A 12164-nucleotide genomic window follows, 5' to 3' on the forward strand; every position below is an offset into this window, starting at 1 on the left:
AACAAGAGGCAGCAACAACCGGAACGCAAGTACATCTTCAGATCTAGCTCCCAACGAATACAACAACACCAGCAGCCAACATCTGCACGCAAGATGCAGAAGTATAGTATAAGTACAACCGACCCCATGTACTCAATAAGTAACAAATCTAACCTTATGTTGAAAGTAGTTACGAGCTTGTACCAAGGTCGGGTCCCAACTTCAATAACCAATAATAGTTCATAACAACATAAAATAAGTAATACCAGAAGTAACTCAACAATCAAATGCTCAACAAAAATATGATTTCTGAAAATAGTTCTGCCTTCTACGTACATCAATGAAAACCCAAATCGTTTACCGGAGTTGCCAAAAATATGAATAAATTTAAAAATAATAATTTTCCCAAAATCCTTTCAATAATAAATAAGATATTTTATTTTCTTTCCAGATAACCAGTGTAAAACAAATGCATCACTATGCCCATCTGTCAACGTGTGTGAGAAATCATGAATGATGTGATACCGTACAGCATGAGGAAAATACATCTCTATGCATGTATGTCATGTGTGCATGTCAATGCAATATATCTCATAGATGAACTTGTGTACTCACACTCTCAGAGTACTCAATCTCACTTTCTCACACATTCGTCTCATCATGCCCAATCATTCGGTACTGTATATGGCCAATCCGGCCCAAGGAAGATCCATCCCGGAATATACACATCAACTGGTCATCAGTTACTTAGTACCGAGTAGGGCCAATCCAGCCTATGGAGAAGATCCATTTCCAGGTATATAATACTTCGGACAAGACCCATGTCCAAGGAAGATCCATCCCTCAATAATATCAACTGCGCTCACTGGGTGTGTGTGCAGACTTCGGAGGGACTCCTTCAGCCCAAGCACTATAATCGGACAACTCACGTGTTGCAAGAACAACTCACGTGCTATATAAATCCTATAAGGCCTGCTGCAGGCGGGCAACCCCGATCCACATAATAATAATAATAATAATAATAATAATAATAATAATAATAATAATAATAATAATAATAATAATAACAACAACAACAATAACAATAACAACAATAACAACAACAACAACAACAACAACAACAACAACAACAACAACAACAACAACAACAATAATAACAACAATAATAAGAACAACAATAATAACAATAACAATAATAACAATAATAATAATAATAATAATAATAATAATAACAACAATAATAATAATAATAATAATAATAATAATAATAATAATAATAATAATAATAATAATAATAATAATAATAATAATAATAATAATATATATATATATATATATATATATATATATATATATATATATATATATATATATATATATATATATATATATATATATATATAAAGCCAATATGGCCTACTGCAGCATGCTGCCCGATCCCAAAAATATTCTCACAGTCAGGCCCTCGGCCTCCCTCAGTCATCAATCTCTCCAGTCTCTCTCATGGGCTCACAATGTCATGAAAATAGCCCGACAATGATGATATGACGTATCAATAAATAACAACAGAGACTGAGATATGATATACAATGAAATGAATATGACTGAGTATAAATTTTCAATTTAAAACAAATAATTCACAGCAATATGACCTCTGTGGATCCCAATAATACTAGCACATAGCCTCAACATGATTTTTAATATGATTCTCAGCTAAGTTTCTTCAACATATAAAACTGCATAGAAAATGCCACGATTATTTGACTACAAAATTCCACGGAAACAATTACGTCATAATTTCTATGGTGCACGCCCACACGCCCATCACCTTGTATGTGCGTCACCTCCAAACAATTCACATAATACGTAAATTCAGGGTTCATACCCTCAGCTCCAATATTAGAAGAGTTACTTACCTCGAACAAGCCGAATCCAATGTCGAGCAAGCTAAACAATGCTCCAAAAAATCCATTATGCGCGTATCAACTTCTGAACGGCTCTAATCTAGCCACAATAAATTTGATTCAATCCACACAATTTATAGGAATTAATTCCATATCAAAATACTAATATTTTCCCACAAAATCCGAAATTACACTCCAAAAATCGTCGTGGAGCCCACGTCTCAGAATCCGACAAAACTCACAAAATTCGATAACTTATCCAATTACAAGTTCAACCATATTAATTTCACTCAATTCCGACTCCAAATCGATATTCAAAACTCAAAAATTCATTTTATGAAATTATAGGAATTTCCTTCGATTTCTCTTGAAGATTCGATAATCTTACACTAAAAATGAAGATTAATTCATGAAATATAATCACAAAGAAGTCAAGAACATTTACCCCAAGTTGTGTGAAAAAATTCATCTCCAAACCGAGCTCCAAAATCTGAAAATGGGTGAAAATATCGAACCCACGAACTTAAAGGGTTCTGCCTAGGCTTTTCGCACCTGCGCACCCGCTTCTGCGGAAAAATGTTGCACCTGCGCTGCCCGACTTCCTCACCATTTTCCGCTTCTGCGAATCCCTGCCCGCATCTGCGCAATCGCAAGTGCGGAAATCCCATCGCACCTGTGACCTATGCTGACACCCTCCAACTATGCACATGCGCTCGAGCTGCCGCACCTGCGGCCAAGACCCTCGCAGGTGCGATCACACCAGAAGGGCTACAACTTCAGCAACCTCACAACTCCAATTTTTGATCCGTTAATCATCTCGAACTCGCCCGAGGACCTCAACCAAATACACCAACAAATCCTAAAATATACCACGGACCTTATCGAGGCCTCAAATCACATCAAACAACATCAAAATGACGAATCATACCCCAATTCAAAATCTATGAACTTTGAACTTTCAAATTATATATCTTGTGCCGAAACACATCAAATCAATCTGAAATGACTTCAAATTTTGCACACAAGTCATAAATGACATAATGAAGCTATACCCATTTCCAGAATCGGATTCCGACCCCGATATCAAAAAGTCAACCCCCCGATCACACTTCCCAAAAATTTAACTTTCGCCATTTCAAGTCTAATTCTACTACGGACCTCCAAAGAAAATTTTGGATATGCTCATAAGTCCAAAATTACCATACGGAACTATTGAAATTATCAGAATTCAAATTCGAGGTCGATTACACATAAATTAACATCCGGTCGACTTTTCCAACTTAAGCTTTCCATTATGAGACTAAGTGTCTCAATTCATTCTGAAATCTCTCCGGACCCAAACTAACTAATCTGATAGGTCATAATACAGCTATAAAGCACAAATAGAGCAGTAAACGGGGGGAACAGGATTATAATACTCAAAACAATCGGCCCAGTCGTTAAAGGGGAAAAGCATTGGATTGGTTAGAAAGGTTGCCAAACCATTCCATCCATACATGGGATGAATTGGCGGAGAAATTTATTTCCAAGTTCTTTTCTCTCGGGCATATAGCTACTTTTAGAGATGAGATTCTAGCATTCAAACAAGAACCCAATAAGCTGCTGCATAAAATATGGAAGAGGTACCGAACTATGGTGAAAGAGTGCCCAAACAATGACATAACGGAGGCTATGATTCAACAAACTTTCTACAGGGGGATCAATACTACAAATCAATGCGTGGTCAACCAATTTGCCGGTGGAAATTTCATGACAACGCCATATGCGGAAGCTTGTGAGATCTTACATGAAATAGAGGATACTTCATTGGCATGGCAAAGTAGAGCAAATATTTCTCAAGGTGATCCAAATGTGATTCCCCTACATAAAGAATTGCATGATCATGAGCAAGCAATTGCCGAGTTGACTACCACAATGAATCAATTAGCCAAGGCTCAACTTCAACAAGTGCAATGTCCTAAGCATGTCAACGCAATGGATGGAGTTAATATGATGGTAAACAAGAGAAGGCAAAAGGGTCCTCAAGTGCAAAACCGTACGGAACATTATGTGCAAGAAGATAGTGGGTTTGATCAAGATGAATCTTACAATGAATAAGAGGAGGAAGTACAATATGTGAACAACTTACAAGGGCAAAGAAACAACTCTCAAATCCCTAATCAACAACAATGGTGACCTCATAGTAATCAAGTGAATTAGAATTCTAGCAACCAAGGTAATTAGAATGGTGGTAACAACCAAGGGAATTGGAACAATCAAAACAATCAAGGAAATTGGAATGGTCAAAATAACCAAGGCAATTGGAGTGTAAATAGTCAAGGATATTGGGGAGGCAACAACCAAGGGGTATGGAACAATAACCAAGAAAATTGGGGGTCGGGCTTTCAAAGCCCCCCGATGTATCAACAACCGAGCAACCCGCCTCCTTATCCTTCCCATGGTCCAAGCTCTTCCAACAATGAGATGGGACGAATTGAGAACATGTTCAAACAAATGACGGAGAAGAATGCCGACTCCGATGCTCAACTAGCCTCTCACAACACTTTAATATGCAATTTGGAAGTTCAACTAAACAAATCTCGCAAGCTTTAAACACTCGTCCTAAGGGGGCACTACCAAGTGACACGGGACATTCCATGGCTGTTACTACAAGGAGTGGAAAAGGTGAGGATGCACCCACCTCAAGTCAAAGGAAAATTGTGGATGATGAGCAAGTGGTGCAAGAAGATGAGATCCCAAACAATGTGGTGCAAGCAAATGATGAAGTAAGAATTGATATTGATGACAATGTGGAGGAGACTCAAGAGGAAGTGAACTCGTCTATGGAGCACATTGTTGACATACCGAAACCGGTAGTGCAAAAGGCTAAGGCACTAATGCCAAGGCCTCCTCCTCCATATCCTTAAAGGCTTGCCAAGAAAAATGGCGAGAATCAATTCAAAAACGTTCATTGACATGATGAATAGTCTATCTATTAATGTACCATTGGTTGAGGCTTTGGAGCAAATGCCCGGTTATGCAAAGTTCATGAAGGATTTGGTGACAAAAGAGCGGTCGATGAATTGTGAAACTATAAAGATGATGCATCAAGTGAGTGGAATTGTGCATTCAATGGCTCATAAATTGAAAGATCCTGGCGCTTTCACAATCCTTTGTACCAATTGGAAATGCCGACTTTGCTAAAGCTTTTTGTGATCTTGGGGAAAGTATCAATTTGATGCCCTATTCGGTTTTCAAGACTTTGGGAATTGGGCAACCAAGACCCATATCTCTGAGATTACAAATGGCGAATCGTACCATGAAGAGACTGTTGGGTATAATTGATGATGTGTTGGTTCGTGTTGATAAATTCATTCTCCCGACGAATTTTACTATTCTTGACTGTGAAGTGGAATATGAGGTGCCGATTATTCTTGGTAGACCTTTCTTTGCTATGGGAAAGGCTCTTGTTGATATGGAAGCCGGTAAACTTACTTTTCGGGTGGATGATGAAAAGGCGGTGTTCCATGTGTGCAAATCTATGAGGCAACCGAATAACAATGAAGTATGTTCATTTGTGGACTTGGTGACCGATGTTATTATTGATGATACAAGTGCCAAGTGCCACGATTAATGTGGGTGACATGTTGGTGGCCGTTTTGCTAAATTTTGATGATGAGGAAATGGATGGCTTCATGGAATGTGTAAATTCTTTACAAGGGATGGGGTCATACGATTATGCACCTCGGAAACATTCCTTGGATCTCGAAAATAGGAAAACTCCTCCTACAAAGCCTTCAATTGAAGGGCCTCCTCTCTTGGAGTTGAAGCCATTGCCTCCACATCTCAGGTATGAATTGTTTGGCCCTTGTTCTACTTTTCTAGTTATTCTTTCCTCTTGTTTGACTAACGTGCAGGTTGAATCTATATTGGTGGTGCTCAACAAGAGGAAAAAAGCTATTGGGTGGACTTTGGCGGATATTTGGGGAATAAGCCCTGCATTTTGCATGCACAAGATTAATTTGGAGGAAGATGCTAAACTCTCCATTGAACATCAAAGGAGACTCAATGAAGCAATACAAGATGTGATAAAAAAGGAGATCATAAAGTGGTTGGATGTCGGGGTTGTCTACCCCATTCCTGACAGTTTGTGGACTTCTCCGGTGCAATGCATTCCGAAGAAGGGGGCATAACTATGGTCACCAGTGATAAGAACAAGTTGATTCCAACAAGAACAGTGACCGGGTGAAAAGTGTGTATGGACTATCGCAAGCTAAACAAAGTCACAAGGAAAGACCATTTTCCATTACTCTTTTCTTGACCAAATGCTTGATAGGTTGGTCGGCCGGGCATTCTATTGCTTTCTAGATGAATATTCAGGCTACAATCAAATCTTTATTGCCCCGGAAGATCAAGAGAAAACAACCTTCACTTGTCTCTATGGCACTTCCGCTTTCAAGCGGATGCCATTTGGCTTATGCAACGCACCGACAACTTTCCAACGGTGTATGATGGTGATCTTTACGGATATGGTAGAGGATTACCTTGAAGTATTCATGGATGACTTTTCGGTAGTCGGGGATTCCTTTGATGATTGCTTGGTAAATTTGAATAAGGTCTTGGCAAGATGTGAAGAGACGAACTTGGTATTAAATTAGGGAAAATATCATTTTATGGTCGAGGAGGGTATTGTCCTTGGCCACAAGATTTCAAAGAAGTGGATTGAGATCGACAAGGCGAAATAGAGGTGATTTCTAAACTTTCACCTCCAACATCCGTAAAGGATGTGAGAAGTTTCTTGGGTCACGCAGGGTTCTACCGGCGTTTTATAAAGGATGTTTCCAAGGTGGTGAACCCCTTCTGCAACCTTTTGGAGAAAGATGCTAAATTTCATTTCAATGATGATTGCATGAGAGCATTTGAATTGATCAAGTTCAAGTTGATAACTACTCTAATTATCACCACCCCGAATTGGAGCATTCCTTTTTGAGCTCATATGTGATGCTAGTGATGTGGCGGTTGGAGCAGTTTTGGGGCAACGTATCAACAAGATCTTTTATTTGGTCTACTATGTTAGTAAGACAATGAATGATGACCAAGTCAATTACACTATGACCGAAAAAGAGCTCCTTGCCATTGTGTTTGTTATTGAGAAGTTCCGCCCGTACTTGATGGGTGCATAAGTGATTGCGCACATAGATCATGCGGCACTTCGTTACCTTATGAGCAAGAAAGATTCCAAAGCCCGGTTGATGAGATGGATGCTTTTGTTGCAAGAGTTTGACATAGACCTCCAAGACCGAAAAGGAAGTGAAAACCAAGTGGCAAACCACTTGTCTCATTTGGAGGAGGAGGGGAGGCCGCATGATGGCCTTGAAATCAATGACTCCTTCCCCGATGAGAAATTCTTAGCCATTTCAATTAAATATGTGTCATGGTTCGCGGATCTAGCAAATTTTCTTGTGAGTGGAATTATCCCGGATGAGTTCTCTTCAAACCAAATGAAGAAGCTCAAACGGGATTGTCAAGACTATTATTGGGATGAATAGTACCTTTTCCGAATTTGTACGGATGAAGTGATTAGAAGATGTGTACCGGAGGAGGAACAATGTGAAATTCTTGGGGCTTGTCATTCTTCGCCATATGGTGGTCACCATGGTGGAGCAAAAACGGTGGAAAAAGTATTAAGTTGCGGTTTCTATTGGCCCACTCTTTACAAGGATGCAAGTGATCTCGTCAAGCGTTGTGATGAATGTCAAAGGGCTGGTGGAATCTCAAAGAAAAATGAAATGCCCCTCACCACCATTTTGGAGATTGAAAATTTTGATTTGTAGGGTATTGACTTCATGGGTCCCTTTGTGAGTTCTTGTGGAAACACCTACATCTTGGTAGCTATTGATTATGTGTCAAAATGGGTTAATGTCATTGCTCTACTCAACAATGAAGCAAGAAGTGTTTTGGCATTTTTGAAGAAGAACATTTTCACAAGGTTTGGTACTCCGCGGGCTATCATAAGCGATGGGGGTCGCATTTTTGTAACAAAGCTTTTGACACCTTGCTTAGCAAGTATGGCGTCACTCATAAGGTTACGACTCCCTATCACCCTCAAGAAAGTGGTCAAGTGGAAGTCTCCAACCGGGAGATAAAGAGTATTTTATCCAAAACAGTAAATGCTAATCGAACGGATTGGTCAAAGAAGCTTGATGATGCCCTATGGGCTTATCGGACTGCATTCAAAACTCCTATCAGGATGTCTCCATACCGGTTGATGTTTGGCAAAGCTTGTCATCTTCCGGTGGAACTTGAGCATAAGGCCATGCGGGCTTTAAAGAAATTAAATCTTGATTGGGATGCAACTGCCACCTTGCAGGTTGCACATTTGAATGAATTAGATGAATTTCGGTACCATGCATATGGAAGTTCGTCCTTGTACAAAGAAAGAATGAAGTACCTTTATAACAAATACATTCGAAACAGGTAATTCAAGGTGGGAGATCTTGTTTTGTTGTTCAACTCACGATTGAAGATGTTTCCCGGAAAATTGAATTCCAAATGGATTGGTCCCTTTGAAATTATGTGTGTGACACCTTTTGGTGCATTGGACTTGAAGAACAAAAATAATAAAGTGTTTAGAGTCAATGGTTACCATGTGAAGCACTATCTGGGAAATGTTGGTGATGGCCACGTCGTGGCAGTGATTCATTTCAAGTGATGATAGTAATCTGCGTCGTGCCACGACATTAAATCAGGCGCTTCTTGGGAGGCAACCCGTGTTTCTTTTTGTTGTTTTTTTTCTTCTTCTTTAGATAGATCTTCTTTTGTGCTAACTTGTTTTGAAGTGTGTTACAAGAATGATTATGCTTTACAGGGGCTGTGCTCAGAAAAAATGGTTAAGTGTGAAAAAAGTGCGGACCGCACAATTTTGAATGCCACCGCGGAAAGGGATCTGCGGCCGCACAATTCTTATGCGAACCGCACAACTGGAGATTAAAAAATTGCAAACTCTCTAAAGTTTGCCTATCAGAGAAATGGCCAAAGTGCAACCGCACAAGAAAATATGTGGTCCGCACCAAAATATGCGGACCGCAGATCAACAAAGGGTAAATGTGTAACAGGTAAATGAGTGCGGACCGCACATGAAATTATGCGGCCGTACTCATTTCTTGAACTCTTGCCCTAACCGGTCAAGTATAAGTAGTAGCCTTCTCACTACTGTTGAGACTTTACGAACTCTGAACAATTAACACAAAGGCAAACATACTGCACTCAACCGATTCACGCATCTAACATTGATTTCATCATCTTTGATTCTTTCTTAGCATCACTACATTACTGGTATGCTCAATTCATCTTTAAATTTTTCAATTTTCTTAATTTTGTTCATAATTAGTTTAGTTATTTTTAGGCCTAATGTTAAATTCATCATCATGTGAGTTTAATTTATGTGGGTAACTTCCTATTTGCTATTTGGGGGATGGGTAAACTGTGTATCATGTCTATATTGCTACTACCATGTCTAAATTGTGCGTGAATTAGAAACCCTAAGTTTACTGCCGATTGCTTTTGGATTGTGCGGCCGCAGAAAGAATTATGCGGTCCGCATATCAGTAGGCTAGGGCATTTTGGTGTAGAATAATTGTGCGGATCGCATATGAAATTGTGCGGTCCGTAGAAATTCAACCGCGGCCGCAGAAAAGTATGTGCGGCCGCAGATCAAGCAATGCTTTGTCTTCAGAGAGTTGTCATTTTTGAAGTTTCAATGTGCGGTCGCACCCAAAAATTATGCGGTCGCACTTAAAATTGTGCGGACCACAGAATCATCACTGCGGCTGCACTTTCAAGTTGTGCGGTCCGCACAACCTCATCTGCAGCCGCACTCAAAAATGTGCGGTCCGCACTTCCCCAACCTACAACATGTTTTGTTCTGAAATTTTTTTGCTTACCTTGTGAGTTCTTGTGGAAACACCTACATCTTGGTAGCTATTGATTATGTGTAAAAATGGGTTAATGTTGTTGCTCTACTCAACAATGAAGCAAGAAGTGTTTTGGCATTTTTGAAGAAGGACATTTTCACAAGGTTTGGTACTCTGTGGGCTATAATAAGCGATGGGGGTCGCATTTTTGTAATAAAGCTTTTGACACCTTGCTTAGCAAGTATGGTGTCACTCATAAGGTTACGACTCCCTATCACCCTCAAGAAAGTGGTCAAGTAGAAGTCTCCAATCGGGAGATAAAGAGTATTTTGTCCAAAACAGTAAATGCTAATTGAACGGATTGGTCAAAGAAGTTTGATGATGCACTATGGGCTTATTGGACTGCTTTCAAAACTCCTATCGGGATGTCTCCATACCGATTGGTGTTTGAAAAAGCTTGTCATCTTCCGGTGGAACTTGAGCACAAGGCCATGCGGGCTTTAAAGAAATTAAATCTTGATTGGGATGCAGCTGCTACCTTGCGGGTTGCACATTTGAATGAATAAGATGAATTTCAGTACTATGCATATGGAAGTTCGTCCTTGTACAAAGAAATAATGAAGTACCTTCATAACAAATACATCCAAAACAAGTAATTCAAGGTGGGAGATCTTGTTTTGTTGTTCAACTCACGATTGAAGATGTTTCCCGGAAAGTTGAAATCCAAATGGAGTGGTCCCTTTGAAATTATGGGTGTGATACCTTTTGGTGCATTGGACTTGAAGAACAAAAATGATGAAGTATTTAGATTCAATGGTCACCGAGTGAATCACTATCTGGGAAAGGTTGGTGATGGCCACATCGTGGCAGTGATTCATTTCAAGTGATGATGGTAATCTGCATCGTGCCGCGACGTTAAATCAGGCGCTTTTTGGGAGGCAACCCATGTTTCTTTTTGTTGTTCTTTTTCTTCTTTTTTAGATAGATCTTCTTTTGTGCTAACTTGTTTTGTAGTATGTTGCAGGAATGATTATGCTTTATAGGGACTGTGCTCAGAAAAATGGTTAAGTGTGAAAAACGTGCGGACCGCACAATTTGAATGCCACAGCAGAATGGGATCTGCGGCCGCACAATTCTTGTGCGGACCGCACAACTGGAGATTAAAAAAATGCAAACTCTCTAAAGTTTGCCTATCAGAGAAATGGCCAAAGTGCAGCCGCACAAGGAAATGTGCAGTCCGCACCAAAATCTGCGACCGCACTAAAAAATATGCGGACCGCAGATCAATAAGGGGTAAATGTGTAACGGGTAAATGAGTGCGGACTGCACATGAAATTATGCGGCCGCACTCATCTCTTGAACTCTTGCCCAAATCGGTCAAGTATAAGTAGTAGCCTTCTCACTACTGTTGAGACTTTACGAACCCTGAATAATGAACACAAAGGCAAACACAGTGCACTCAACTGATTCACGCATCTAACACTCATTTCATCATCTTTGATTCTTTCTTAGCATCACTACATTACTGGTATGTTCAATTGATCTTTAAATTTTTAAATTTTCTTAATTTTTTTCATAATTAGTTTAGTTATTTTTAGGCCTAATGTCAAATTCATCACCATATGAGCTTAAATTTGTATGGGTAACTTCCTATTTGCTATTTGGAGGATGGGTAAATTGTGTATCATGTCTAAATTGCTACTACCATGTCTAAATTGTGTGTGAATTAGAAACCCTAAGTTTACTGCCGATTGCTTTTAGATTGTGCGGTCCGCAAATCAGTAGGCTAGGGCATTTTGGTGTAGAATAATTGTGCGGACCGCACTTGAAATTGTGCGGTCCGCAGAAATTCAACCGCGGCCGCAGAAAAGTATGTGCGGCCGCAGATCAAGCAATTCTCTGTCTTCGGAGAGTTGTCATTTTTGAAGTTTCAATGTGCGGGCGCACCCAAAATTGTGCGGCCGCACTTAAAATTGTGCGGACCGTAGAATCATCACTGCGGATGCACTTTCAAATTGAGCGGTCCGCACAACCCCATCTGCGGCTGCACTCAAAAATGTGTGGTCCGCACTTCCCCAACCGCAACATGTTTTGTTCTGAAAATTTTCTGCTTACCTGCACTTAACTAGAAATGACTCCTACTACTATTTTGTGCAGAATATGGTTAGATCACATGGTTGTGGTGATACATCAAAGGGGAGGAGTGAACCTTCCATAGGTAGAGGCAAAAACACCTTACCCTCCCCCCCCCTCCAAAAAGTGATCAGTAAGAAGGCAGCAGCAGGCCGAGGTAGATAGTCGGAGCCATCCGAATCAAGTTCATATGCCCCGTCTAGGGAAGCATCGGAGGGCGACTCAGTGCAAAGGCAGCCTGCTGTGCAATCATAGC

This window comes from Nicotiana tomentosiformis, chromosome 1, assembly GCF_000390325.3.
Source record: "Nicotiana tomentosiformis chromosome 1, ASM39032v3, whole genome shotgun sequence".
NCBI lineage: Eukaryota > Viridiplantae > Streptophyta > Magnoliopsida > Solanales > Solanaceae > Nicotiana > Nicotiana tomentosiformis.